The sequence below is a fragment of the Photinus pyralis genome, unplaced genomic scaffold (assembly GCF_008802855.1).
Source record: "Photinus pyralis isolate 1611_PpyrPB1 unplaced genomic scaffold, Ppyr1.3 Ppyr1.4_LG2, whole genome shotgun sequence".
Taxonomy (NCBI): Eukaryota; Metazoa; Arthropoda; class Insecta; order Coleoptera; family Lampyridae; genus Photinus; species Photinus pyralis.
Window position 1 is genome coordinate 37,835,780 of NW_022170403.1, and position 782 is coordinate 37,836,561.

Consider the following 782-nt stretch of genomic DNA (forward strand, 5'->3'; position numbering starts at 1 on the left):
TTCTCCAAAAACCTTCAACTTTTGATAATAATGTCCTGTAGCTATCTCTGATAGTTTTCTAAATATCTTGGTTTTCCTGGTTTTTATATTCTAATCTTAAATAAGTTATATGTAATTTACATAATAGTGAGGTGGACATGCAAAAAAAGGCAATTTTTATAGATATCGTCCAAAACGAAAATCATATCGATTAATTTATTTTTCAAACAATTTATTTTAAGTCGAAAAATTGGAGAATAAGTAAAAACATTTGACTACAAAGCAAATTTAATTTAACACCTAATGTCATCCAGTCAGTGACATTAGTTTCATTTTTTTTCATATTCACCTCGTTATTATGTAAATTAGAACTTATTTCAGATTAAAATGTAAAAACTAGGAAAACCAAGATATTTGTTTATGTTTTTAGTATCAAATTTTATTCTCCAGTTTTTACACTTAAATGAATTATTCGAAAAATGAATTAATAAATATGATTTTAGCTTTGGACGAGGCAAATAAAAATTGCTTCTTTTTTGCATGGCCACCTCACTATTATGTAAAGTACATATAACTTATTTAATATTGGAATATAAAAACCAGGAAAACCAAGATATTTAGAAAACTATCAGAGATAGGTGTAGGACATTATTATCAAAAGTTGAAGGTTTTTGGAGGAGGTAAAAGATGACAGAAAAATATATAGACTGTTCCATTTAAAAAAAGACCAGCAACTTCAGTGAGGAGGGAGGGAGGGAGGGAGGGAGAGGGAAGTTGAGAGGGAGATGAGGACGTTTGTAGCG